Consider the following 13,066-nt stretch of genomic DNA (forward strand, 5'->3'; position numbering starts at 1 on the left):
AGCACTGTCTACCCAACCCTACTCCTCCTGAGGGTGCTTCTCTCCCTGTATCCCAGCTTAGCATTCCACTCTGTCCTAGACAAACCTTCTAACATTCATTCTCTCTTTGTATTCATTGGGAATGACTTGGGGAATAAAATCCTCACAAGGAGAGGAAGCAGAGTCCAGTTTTATTTTATTTTGAATTTTTATTTTAAACTTTATTGTAAAGGTAATGTACAGAGGGGTTACTGTGATATAAGTCTTTGAACAGTGTTACCCCCTGCCTCATTTTCTCCCAGTTTTTCCCTCCTGACTCCCCTCTCCCCGCAGGTTGTGTAGTTCATTTCCAACATAGTGTCTAGTATCACTGCTGAATTAGTTCATCCTTTGTCCTACTGTTTCTGGGTTTCTCCTTCCCCTCCCCAAATCAAATAAACATATACAAGACAAAGGATACAGAAATTAAAAAGTGACAAAATGGAATAGAACAATAGAGGGGGAATAACCACAAACAGTATGATTTAAAAATAAAACAACCTCTTGTTTCCATTTCTTGGAGTTCATTTTGATAAGCAACATCATTTTAGATGATAATATGCACATAGATATTGAGTCCTTGTGATCCTCTCCTACAAATGTTCTCCTTTCTTCTCATTGTGTGGATGTTCAGAGTTCTGTTTAATTTATCATGTCCAAATGTAATTTTTTTCTTTACATTTCAGTGTGTTTATTGGTAGATTTCATAGGCACATTCTAATTTATTACAAATGAGGGAAAACATGCAACCTATGTTTCTTTGGTCTGGCTTATTTTGCTTAATATAACTTTTTCCAAGTCTTTCCATTTCCTTACAAGTGGCACAATATCATTCTTTTTTGTGGAAGCATAGAATTCCATTGTGCATACATACCACATTTTCTTGATCCATTCATCCACTGAGGGGCATCTGAGTTGATTCCTTACCTTAGCTATGGTTACTACTGTTGCAGTGAACATGGTTGTGCTGGTAGCTTTAGTGTGGCCTTGTTTGTGATCATTTGGGCAAATGCCCAAAAGTGGGGCTGCTGGATCATAGAGAAGCTCTATGGTGGGGCTGGGGATATGGCCTAGTGGCTAGAGTGCTTGCCTCCTATACATGAAGCCCTGGGTTCGATTCCCCAGCACCACATATACAGAAAATGGCCAGAAGTGGTGCTGTGGCTCAAGTGGCAGAGTGCTAGCCTTGAGCAAAAAGAAGCCAGGGACAGGGCTCAGGCCCTGAGTCCAAGCCCCAGGACTGGCCAAAAACAAAAAACAAAAAACAAAACAAAACAAAACAAAAAAAAACAGGAGAAACTCTACAGTTAGCCTTTTGAGAAACCTCTACATTGATTCCCAGATTAATTTTTTTCCAAATAGTTTGTACAAAGGAGTTTCAGAATAACTTGTCCACTTATTTGTATGGAGTCTCCTTGTCTGTCAAACTCCTCTCCTCTCCCTCCACCTCCCCCCACTCATATCAAGTTGCATCTTCCTTTCTCACATAATTATGTGGAGTATGATGATGGCTTTCCTCCCTCATTCCCTTTCCCATTCATCCACCCTCCTCCCACTGTTCCCCCACTGCTCCCTCACCTCCGGCTCCATTGAAACTTTCAGCTTCCTGATATTCATTTTACTAAAGTATCTGTTAATTGTTCAATGTTTTTCCATGGAATTTCACTCATGAATATATTATATTCCAGTCTACTAAAATGTGTATGTAAGTACATGTCTCTATGTGTGTTTACATGAGAGGTTATATTTTGGAATTAAGTTCTGCCTGTGAGGGGGAAAAATATTCATTCTTTATTTTTCTGGGCCTGGCTTACTTTGCTCAATATGATATTTTTTTCAGATCCATCCATTTCCAGGCAAATGACATAATTTTGTTCTTCCTAATGAAGAGCCCAGTTTTAAACAGCACTATGGACAATACTAATGAGACAATTCATATATACACACATATACATATATACTGTATATGAACACATACTATATAGAGATATAATATAGAGATATAAGCATGTATTAAATACAATACATATATGTATATATGATATGCATATACACATATATATGTGCATATATACATATATGTATATATATCAGACTTTGGAATGAAAGTAAACTATATCTAAATGTATTGACTTTCTGGATTTTGCTTCCTGATATGTGCCTGTTAGGTGTCCATGTCACTTCATCTGATGCCACTTCAATTCCAGGGTGGTTGTCAGCAAGGTGCTCATTGACAGCACCTTCGTTGCTGGGAGCCTCATAAATGACCATTCCTGGCTCATCCTCATAGTTTCATCCCAGTGAACTCACACACTAAAGGAGCAGAGGTAGGCTGGCTCTCAATTCTCACCATGTTTCACAGATTCTAGTTAGCCCAGGTGGAGAGATGATGTGTTTCTAGCCAGGAACCAGGAGAGCATTCACACCTGGCACAGTGTGAGTCCTGAAGCCATCTTCTCTTTGTAGCCTTGAGAGGGTAGAGTTCTCCCTTTCTCATTCCTCAAGAGGTTAAGGGAGGACCCAGCAAGATTTTCTTGGGGTTCTGCTGAGACAGCAATGCTAGGAAAAATGGCTGGATGTTTTCCTCTTTGTACACACTAGGAGGCAGGAAGGGAGAATGCAGCATCTTCTGGAAGCCACCCTGCCATGTATGAGCAGATACTTTCATAAAGGCATTTAGAAGTCTGTTTTGTGACTTCTAATATGCCAAAGTCTGGGGCTCCAATCTTGCTTTGAATAGAAGAGACAGATGTGGGTGTGATACAATGTGCGTGTACAGTATGACAGGGCACAGAGCCAGTGGCCAGTGTCAGTGTGGGTGGGGGTCACCTTCTGAAACACATGTAGAGCCTGTATCCTGAAGGATGGCTAGGGGTTCTCTGGCTAGCATAAGAGGAGGGAGAAGTAACAAGTGGCAGGAAGACAAGAGAAGACATCACTGGCAGAAAAGGTCCAGAGGCAAGGAAGCTGGCTAACGAAGGTAGGTGTGGTAAAGTGGGAGACATCAAGGGCTGGGGATATAGCCTAGTGGCAAGAGTGCCTGCCTCGGATACACGAGGCCCTAGGTTCGATTCCCCAGGACCACATATACAGAAAACGGCCAGAAGCGGCGCTGTGGCTCAAGTGGCAGAGTGCTAGCCTTGAGTGGGAAGAAGCCAGGGACAGTGCTCAGGCCCTGAGTCCAAGGCCCAGGACTGGCCAAAAAAAAAAAAAAAAGTGGGAGACATCAAGGTTGCACAAAGGAGAGGAAGACCTGCTTTTGCTGGTGGAGGCTCATCCTTAATCTAGTTAGTGATGATACATGCTGTGTAGTTTGTACACTTACTCCCAAATTTCTCCTAGTATACAAGGAAGAAAATAGGATACTAATGTCCCAGATTCTTAGTGTGGAAAAAAATAAGATTTTGGTTGGAGTGCTAAGGGAATATGGGGCCATTTTGACAGATACTTTCTATTTTTCTTTTATTGCAAAGGTGATGTACAGTTACATAAGTAAGGTAGTGAGTATATTTCTTTAGAACAGTGTTCCCCCCTTCCCTCATTTTCTCCCACACTTCCCTCACCCTTCCACAAGTTGTCAAGTTCATTTTAAATATAGTGTCCAATGAGTATCACTGTTGCATTGGTTAACCCTTTGTCCCACCATTTCTGTGATGCCTCTTCCCTTCTGAAAACCAGATAAGCTTACATACAAGACAAAGGGTACAGAAATCAAAAACAGTGACAACAGGGAGTTAACCAAAGGAAAAATAAGAAAGAAAAAATAAATAACTGCAAACAGTACATTATAAAAACCTCTTGTTTCCATTTCTTGGAGTTCATTTTGATAAGCTTCATTTTATATGGTCATATCCACATGGTTATTGAGCTATTGTGATCCTATGCTAAGAACATCCTAGACATATTCTAGTTATTAGAAATAAGGAAAACCATGGAATCTATGTCTCTAGGTCTGTCTCACTTCACTTAATATGATTTTATCCAAGTCTTTCCAGTTCCTTACTAATGGGGCAATGTCATTTTTCTGATGGAAGCATAAAATCCCATTGTGTATTTGTACCACATTTTCTTACTCCATTTATCTACTGAAGGGCATCTGAGTTGGTTCCATATCTTGACATACACTTTGAAATGATTACATCATAATATTTAATTACAGTTGCTTCCTTATGGAGAGCAATTGTATTTTCAATAGACACCTTAAACAATGGGACACATTTGCCATGTTGCAACCCTGACCCCAGGGTTTCTTGCATTGAGGAACATACAGCTTTAGGGGAAGAAATTGTTAGCATGGGTTTTCTACTTTGTTTCTACATAATTTCTTTATGGTTGTTTGTTTTGCAAATATCATAATATACAGTCTTAAGCATTAATACAGAATTTGCCAGCTTTCACTGAGCTACTAACCTGCTTCAGATCGACAATGGTAAGCCTAGAAGCAAAATTTTAGTCTCAAAGATTTGCAGTTTCATAACTACATAATCCATTATCTTTCTGTGTGTGTGTGTGTGTGTGTGTGTGTGTGTGTGTGTGTGTGTGTGTGTTCTGGCACAAGGTCTTGAACTCAGGGATTGGGTGTGCTCTCTTAGTTTTTTGGTTTTTGTTTTTTTTTTACTGGATGCTAGTGCTTTACCACTTAAGTCACAATTCCACTTACAGCTATTCTGGTGATTAATTGCAGATAACAGTCTCACAGACTTCCCTGCCCTGGCTGGTTTCAAACCATAAGTCTTCACATCTCAGCCCCCTGAGTAGCTAGGTTTATAGGTTGTAAACTTGTACACTGTAAACCAATTTTGTTAAGGCTTTCCTAGAGAGTTTCAAGTAGCTTGTGTTTATTCTTTCCCAAAAGAAAGGCCCTAGTTTTCATTGGCCAGAAATTATAGAAAATTATTGGGCAACATAAATTCAGACCTTTCAAATAGCCACAAAGACATAATTGGTTCCTCAAGGAATAACAAAAAATAATATCCTGTCAGATTGCATGGTGTTTATTTAAGAAACAAATTTGGAGGGGCTGGGGATATGGCCTAGTGGCAAGAGCGCTTGCCTCGTATACATGAGGCCCTGGATTCGATTCCCCAGCACCACATATACAGAAAACGGCCAGAAGTGGCACTGTGGCCTAAGTGGCAGAGTGCTAGCTTTGAGCAAAAAGAAGCCAGGGACAGTGCTCAGGCCCTGAGTCCAAGCCCCAGGACTGGCCAAAAAAAAAAAAAAAAAAAAAAAGAAACAAATTTGGAAATAAATACAAATAATTTGTTTTCAAAATGTGGTAAAAGATATATGGTGGCTCATCAGGCAGACACTAAAACCTGTATAGCAACAAACTTGGAGAGACATAACAATTCACTACCAAAAGAATAAAACAAAAACAAAATACTGATGTGAACCCCCTGGTGATAATAAAAGCTAAAAATTTAAATTTGCTTCTAATAAAATTTTCTGCATGTTTCAGTTTTTCTATATGGAATGTATTTCTTTTTATAAACAGGAAATAGTGTGGTTGAAGAAGAGAAGGGAGGAAAGAGAACAAAGACTTTTCAAGACTGAAATGAATCGTAAGTAGAGGAGGAAAATGCTGTGTTTGTCTCTTTAGGGGCCAGGAGGACTGAGGGTAATGTCATCTTAGCTCTCAATATCACTGCCACTTGTGAATTCTGCTCTCGTTTTTAATTTTTGGGAAAAATTAGATTTTCATTACTCCCTGTCAACTTCTCATTTTCTGCTCTGTCACCTTGACCCACCATCGTTGCTGTTCCTCCTACCATCTCCTCCTCAGATTCAGGAACAAGCTTAGCTGAGCCTCAAGGTCCATGAATATCCCTTTTGGGACACATTAAATATGATGGTAGGAAGCTTTTACTCTGATCAAAATGATACGAATGAAATAAACCCCTTTTTGGTGTGTGCTTTAAATCATATGATAAATCTATTAGTTAATGCTTGCTATTTCTTTACTAAAGATAAAATCTCAGGAAACCATTTTTCTTTGCCAACATTTTTATTAGACTATTAATGTTGCATTTTTATGAGCAATTCTTTTTTTAAAAAAAAACTGGCTTTTCTGAATGCTAAACTTCATTTCTCAATGCTTGGGTGAGAATATTTTTTTTTAGGTTTACATGAATGGTATACCATGGCCCCTGGAATATATAAATCAGATTCTGGCAATGTATCTGTAAAGGGTCAGCAGTATCTGCTTCAGGCTTCTTGGGATGTGTATAGTCTTTTGGAGCTATTGAGATCTGGTGATTACAGCCTGAATGCAGCTAAAGGTGAAATGTAGCTATATGAGCATTTCTGTTTTCCAATAAAGCATCATTGATGAACACCCAAAATTGAATTTCAAAGGATTTTTCAGGTCATGAATACTATTTGTCTTTTGAGATTGTTTCGACCATGTAAATACAGAAAAACCACACTTAGCTTGCAAACTGTAAAAGCAAACAAAACCAGATGTGAGACAGGAACTGTCTAGCAAGCCATCTTCTGCCTCCTTCTAGCCAAAGACTAAGAGGAACATATTAAATGATGAGCAGAAACCAGGGATTCTGCTGAGAGCAAGCCAAGGTCTTCAATATCCTGGAACTCCTTGGAGCTTTTGCTTCCTTGGTACCCAGACTCATCCTTAAGGACCTGCCTTCTGAACATCTTTACTCTGTAGATTAGTTAAAACTCTTTAAAACTCCTACAGTTATTCAATCTATGTCTTCTGGGTAACCCCATTTCAACAGTTGTGGTGATTAATTCCATTAAAAATCCAACTAAGTTTTTAAAAAGCATTTACTACTGCTCTACTTACATGGAGTTTGTGACTAAAACATCCAATTGTATCTGGCGCCAGTGGCTCACATCCGTAATGCTAGGTACTTAAGAGGCTGAGATCTGAGAATTACAGTTCAAAGCCAGCCAGGGCAGGAAAGTCTATGAGACTCTTATCCAACTAATGACCAAAACATCCAGAAGTGGAGCTGTGGCTCAAGCAGGAAAGCTCTAGCCTTAATCACAAAAGCTCAGGGATAGGACCTGAGTTCAAGCCACAGGACTGGCATGTACACACACACACACACACACACACACACACACACACACACACTACAGCAGCAAACTAATCATATGAGAAACAGAGTAGCTATCACTATTGATATGTCCTGATAAAGGAAAGATGCTTCAGGAAGATATCATTTCACTGTTTGAAGAAAGATTTACTTTTCCTTTCTGTTTTTCTATTCCTGTTGTTGAGCTTGAACTCGGGGCCTTGTGCTCTTGCTTAGCTTTTTCCTCTGAAGCCTGGCATTCTTATCACTTGAGCAATGCCTCTACTTCTTACTTTTTGTTGGCAAATTAGAAATGAGTCTCTATATCCTGCAACTTTGCCAAAGTTTTGGATCAGCTCTAGTAGCTTGGGGGTAGAGTCTATGGGATTCTTTAGGTATAGGATCATGTCATCTGCAAAGAGACAAAGTTTAACTTCATCTTTTCCTATTTGGATCCCCTTTATATTTTCTTCTATGCTAACGACCCGAAGACCGAGGCTGAAATCAGGAAAGCAACTCCTTTTGCAATAGCCCCCCAAAACATAAAATACCTAGGAATAACCTTAACCAAAGAAGTGAAAGACCTCTTTGATGAGAACTTTTAAAGCTTGAAAATGAAATTAAGTCAGAACTAAGGAAATGGAAAAACCTCCCATGCTCCTGGATTGGGAGGATTAATATAATCAAAATGGCAATATTGCCAAAGGCTATCTACAGATTCAATGCAATACCCATTAATATCCCAACACCATTTTTTAATGAAATAGAGGAAGCAATCCAGAAATTCATATGGAACAATAAAAGACCTAGAATAGCAAAAACAATCCTAAGCAGAAAGAACAGTGCTGGAGGAATTACAATACCCAACTTAAGCTGTCTTATAAAGATATAGTAATAAAAACAGCTTGGTATTGGCACTGGAACAGGCCTGAAGACCAATGGAACAGAATTGAAGACCCAGAAATGAACCCACAGAACTACGCCTACTTAATCTTTGATAAAGGAGCTAAAACAATAGTATGGAAGAAAGATAGCCTCTTTAACAAATGGTGCTGGCAAAACTGGCTCAACACATGCAACAAACTAAAACTAGATCCTTATATATCACCCTGCACCAAAATCAATTCCAAATGGATTAAAGACCTCGAAATCAAAACAGACACCCTGAAAACACTAAAGGAAGGAGTAGGAGAAACACTTGGGCTCCTTGGCACAGGACTGAACTTCCTTAACAAAGACCCAGAAAAGCTACAAATCAAAGAAAGGTTGGACAAATGGGACTGCATCAAACTGCAGAGCTTCTGCATGGCAAAGGACATAGCTCACAAGATAAACAGAAAGCCCACAGACTGGGAGAAGATCATTTCCGGCCATTCAACGGACAAAGGCCTCATATCTAAAATATATGCAGAACTAAAAAAATTACCCTCTTCCAAAACAAAACCGCAAAGAACCAATAGCCCCCTCATCAAGTGGGCTAAAGACTTACAAAGAGACTTCTCTGATGAGGAAATGAGAATGGCCAGGAGACATATGAAAAAATGCTCTACATCACTGGCCATAAAAAAAATGCAAATCAAAACAACATTGAGATTCCATCTCACCCCAGTAAGAATGTCATATATCAAGAAAACTAACAATAACAATTGTTGGAGGGGATGTGGCCAAAAGGGAACCCTACTTCATTGTTGGTGGGAATGTAAACTGGTTCAGCCACTCTGGCAAGCAGTATGGAGATTCCTCAGAAGGCTAAATATAAAACTCCCCTATGACCCAGCAGCCCCACTTTTGAGTATCTATCCAAAAGACACAAACAAAATCACAGTAATGCCACCAGCACAACAATGTTCATCGCAGCACAATTTGTCATAGCGAGAATCTGGAACCAACCCAGATGCCCCTCAGTAGACGAATGGATCAGGAAAATGTGGTACATATACACAATGGAATTTTATGTCTCTATCAGAAAGAATGACATAGTCCCATTTGTAAGGAAATGGAAGGACTTGGAAAAAATTATACTAAGTGAAGTGAGCCAGACCCAAAGAAACATGGACTCTATGGCCTCACTTATTTGGAATAATTAGTATAGGTTTAGGCAAATCATAGCAGAGCATCACAAGGCCCAATAGCTATACCCTTATGAACACCTAAGATGATGCTAAGTGAAATGAACTCCATGTTATGGAGACAATTGTTATATCACAGTTGTAACTACTTTCAATGTCCCATGTGTATCTGTAGCTTCTATTATTGATGATGTTCTTGTATCACCTTCCTGTGGTTGTACCTACACTATCTCTGTAATCTTATCTGCATATATTGGAAACTGTGTATACTGGTATTGGAACTAGGAAATTGAAAGGGAATACCAAAATTGAGAGACACAGGGTAAAAAAAGACAAGCAACTACAAAAGCAATACTTGCAAAACTGTTTGGTGTAAGTGAACTGAACACCTCGGGGGGGAAAGGGTAAGGGGGAGGGGGGAGGGGGGTATGAGGGACAAGGTAACAAACAGTACAAGAAATGTATCCAATGGCTAATGTATGAAACTGTAACCTCTCTGTCCATCAGTTTGATAATAAAAATTTGAAAAAAAAAAGAAATGAGTCTCTAAGGTTTGTCTGTCCAGGCTGCCTTCAAATCTTGATAGTCCAATTTCAACCTCCTGAACAATGACTGAACCACCAGCACCAAGAATTTTTTTTCCAATTCATCCAATGGATGATTGCCACTGTTAAAGTGTTTCTTGTGTGATTTTTGTCTCTAAGACAAGTTCCACAATGCACAGAGTGGAATGAAGAGGTGTTAGTGGAAATGCATGCACCTCTCAGAGGGCCTTCAAATCTGTGTCTTGTCATTTGAAACCATAATCCAGAAGAGTAAGAGTGAATGTGTAAAATTCAAGATTTGCTTTGCCTGAATGCATTTTTATCATTTTGCATTGTGGTACATTCACAGAAAACATTCAGTGTTTAAAAATTGTGTATTTTTAATTTAAATGTTATTGTAACGGTGATATACAGAGGGGTTAGCATTATATAAGCAGGTGATGAGTACATTTCTTGTCAACTGTGTCACTTCCTCCCTCATTTTCTCCCACTTCCTCCCCCTCTTCTATCCCACCCACCCCAAGTTGTAAAGTTCATTTCCAACACAATGTCTAGTGAGTATCAATGTTGAATTGGCTCACCCTTTGTCCAACCATTTCTGTGATTCCCCTTCCCTTTCCCAAATCAGATAAACTTATATATGAGACAAAGGGTACAGAAATAAAAAACAATAACCACATGGGATAAACCAAAGGGGGAAAAAAAGGAAGAAAAAAGAAATAACTGCAACTCCAAGAAATGGAAACAAGATGGTTTTTTTTTTTACTGTTTGCAAAAATTGTATCTTTTACATGACAATTTTTAAATAATTTAACAAAGTATATATCAAACCAAATAATTTGAAACTGCCCAAATTGGACCTGTTTAAAGACAACAACATCAATTTCACATGGTTCTACTTATCAGTCATAGAGTTATATCCTTAATGCTCTAGCAAATTATTCCTTGATCCCAACAAAAACAAGCACCTCAATGTGATCTTTTCACTATTTAACAAGTAAGTTCTCCTGATCTTAGAATACAGGATTTTATTTTAGTGCTGCAAATTACAAGAATCTTCCTCAGCCCTCAAATAGCTTGTTAGGTTCTATACTGGAAATACAAGTTTATAGATCTGGTTCAAGGATGTTTCATAATGAGTATTTTTATTCACTAGTATTATTTAGCTTTCATTTAATTAAACACTTATTTTGACAGCTTTACAGCCCCATAAAAGACACTGAATTTCAATTACTAAAATATATGTTTTACTATATAATTTATTATAATTTTACCTTTTTTTGTTTCTAAAGTAAAAACTAAGTTTGTTCATGACACAGTACCCAGAAAGCAAAGTGTTTCACATCATAGACTTGACTTCCAACTCTTTGGAATATTCATGTCTTTGGCTTACAGGAGAGACTGAAGAGAAAGCCAGGTATTGTGTAAGGCAGCTAAAATAGTGGGGGAGGGGCAATGCTCACCTGGACTTCACAGAGAGGGGCTCTGGGGTCTGTTAGTCGCAGCTGATTCTCTAAAATATTAGGTGACTTGGAGTCAGGCTGCTCCAGCCACGAGGTGATTCAGTCATCTCTACCACATAGATACAGCAGCACCTTCTGGTAGTCACCCTTGGTGTCTTGTTGGATGTAGTAGTACAGAGATTTGCCGTACTTCCTCTTGAATTCAGACCTAATTTTCAACATGTCCATTTCACTGTGAGAGACCATGATTCTAATCAGAACCTTATCTCGAGTCCTCTTGCCCTTCATGGAGTCGTACAGGCAGTCAGCAAAATACAGAGGCTTGTTCTGAATGCACTTGACAAGGTTCAGGAAAGCATTTTCCAGGCCTCCTTTAACTTCTTTCTTGATGCTCTCTAACATTACATAAGGGCTGTAGCTCTTGTACCTCTCAAATACTTTCTGCAAGTGGCACATGCTCCTCTCAGTCATGATGCTGATCCACTTGGGAACATCAGTACCTTTCCTCTTCACTCCAGCATCATAAAGATCCCAGGCATCCTGGTCAATCAGCTCATAATCAATTACAGCCATCCTCAGCTCTTCTTCCCTTGGCGAGGGCAATAATCAGCTTGCAGAAGTCTCCAGATGTGTCGGAAATAATGTCCTTCTCCAGGTTGGTCTTGTACATTTCCTTGTAGACTCTGTTATTTCCTGCAGCTCTTGGTTGGTTCTGGAGCAGATGATTTCAATGAGAGAGTCCTCATCAGTTCCCAGCCCCTTCATGGAAGCTTTTAGCTCAGAAGCATCATACTGAGCAGGAGTCTTCAACAAGCCCAGAATCACGGTCTCCAGGTGGCCAGATAAAGCAGACTTCAGTGCGGACGGAAGTTCCTTTTTGTTCCTTCTATGGTAGGCAAAGTCAATGTCCTGCCTCTGTTCATTGCTGCGATTTGTCAGAATGATCATGATAGTGACCTCATCCACACCTTTGGTCTTGATGGCTGTTTCAATGTTCAGGGCATCTCACTGAGCATCGAAGTTGGTGTAGGCCTTGACTGACCCATAGGCACTTGGGGGCGTGGAGTGATCACCCTCCAAGCTAAACTTGCAGAGAATTTCATGAACAGTAGACATTTTGAAAGAAGCTGGGCCAGGCGGGGTGAGAACAGGAACCATCCCCAGTTGCCTAATTTTACTTTTTAAGCAGTTGTGCAATGTACTTGCTATTCAAGCAAGAAGTACACAGACACAATGAATCTTAATCAATGACACCCCTTTCTTTGATGTTTTAGTAAAGGGTAAAATTTTAAATGTTATGTTTTCAAATAAGTGGATTATATAAATGTAATCAGTGTTTGTGGTCACAGTTTTTTCTCCATAAATTTTTCCAAGTTTTAAATTAATTCTAATTGTTCATTTGTACACTCACAGGACATTTAATATGAAAAGTTGTAATGATGACAGCTTAGATTTTACCATTTTGCCAAACTCACACACTTCATTCCTGAATTTCTGTACTACTTTTAAAGCAGTCTTATGTGTCTATTTCCACAAAGCTTCATTTATAAATTTATTCATTATCTCCAGGTACTATTCTTTACCAGAAAAGTAATTAGAAGTGGTTAATTATATTGGGTATTCATAATCTACACCAAGTTCAATATATGGGTATGAAAGTCTACATAAAGAATCAGAAGATGAGAATGAGAGACAGATGGATAGACAGAGAGATAGAGACATGGTTAGAGATAGAAAGAAAGAAATAAGAGACAGGGAAACAGAAGGAGAAAACAAGAAAGAACCAGAGAGAGAGAGAGAGAGAGAGAGAGAGAGAGAGGATGGGGTTTTAGTTATGTCACACATAGAAACCAGGCATGGTTTCTAAATATCATGTTGCACTAAAGGAACCAAGACTCATTGAAGAAATGGCCCCTCAGCTCTAGGGC

The 13,066-nt window shown here is 39.1% G+C and overlaps 1 pseudogene; it reads right to left on the reverse strand.

Annotated features, from left to right (window-relative positions):
- Window positions 1-11,237: 11,237 nt before the first annotated feature.
- LOC125352302 lies at window positions 11,238-12,295 on the reverse strand (annotated as a pseudogene).
- Between the last annotated feature and the right edge of the window lie 771 nt (window positions 12,296-13,066).

The sequence above is a fragment of the Perognathus longimembris genome, chromosome 6, assembly GCF_023159225.1.
Source record: "Perognathus longimembris pacificus isolate PPM17 chromosome 6, ASM2315922v1, whole genome shotgun sequence".
Classification (NCBI taxonomy): Eukaryota; Metazoa; Chordata; class Mammalia; order Rodentia; family Heteromyidae; genus Perognathus; species Perognathus longimembris.